This window comes from Cucurbita moschata, unplaced genomic scaffold (assembly GCF_002738365.1).
Source record: "Cucurbita moschata cultivar Rifu unplaced genomic scaffold, Cmos_1.0 Cmo_Scf00098, whole genome shotgun sequence".
Classification (NCBI taxonomy): Eukaryota; Viridiplantae; Streptophyta; class Magnoliopsida; order Cucurbitales; family Cucurbitaceae; genus Cucurbita; species Cucurbita moschata.
In genome coordinates this window covers 10,112-10,824 of record NW_019268614.1, presented here as the reverse complement: position 1 = coordinate 10,824, position 713 = coordinate 10,112, and positions in this window count along the sequence as shown.

Genomic DNA, 713 nt, shown 5'->3' with positions numbered 1-713 from the left:
CCTGCAATACGACAAAATACGACCTTAATACCTAGGCCTAAGGCTTCATACATACATTTCAAGTGGTATAACAAGGGCATTTGGTCTAGTGGTATGAAAGTTCGATTCTCAAAATGCCCCTTCAAGATATTGTAGTATGAAAGACATTTACCAAGTAAATAAATACATTAAAATAACACAAGTGATACATATGTAAACTATGTTATTAATATTTTATATCTATTACATCTTTCCTTATTTATGAAATAATGAGCGGAGATATTTTTCATTTTCACAATTACTGATGACGAGAGGTTTAGGATTTTTTAATGTAAGAATCATGGGGATGTAGCTCAGATGGTAGAGCGCTCGCTTCCGATGTGGAAAGTACGAAGATCGATACCTTGCATCTCCAAATGAATTGATCACTAAACTTAAGAAATAATGAGCGGAGATATTTTTTCATTATCACTAAACATATTATTCCATCTTTCCTTATTTATGAAAAAATTAGTGTCGATATTTTTTTCATTTTTACAATTATTGATGACGGGAGGTTTAGGGTTTTCTGATATAAGAATCGTGGGGATGTAGTTCAGATAGTAGAGTGCTCACTTCTGATGTTGAAAGTACGGGGTTGATACCTTGCATCTCCAAATGAATCGATCACTAAATATATTATTTCTTTTCAATTTTTTCTTATTTACGACATAATGAGCAGGGATAGTTTTTCA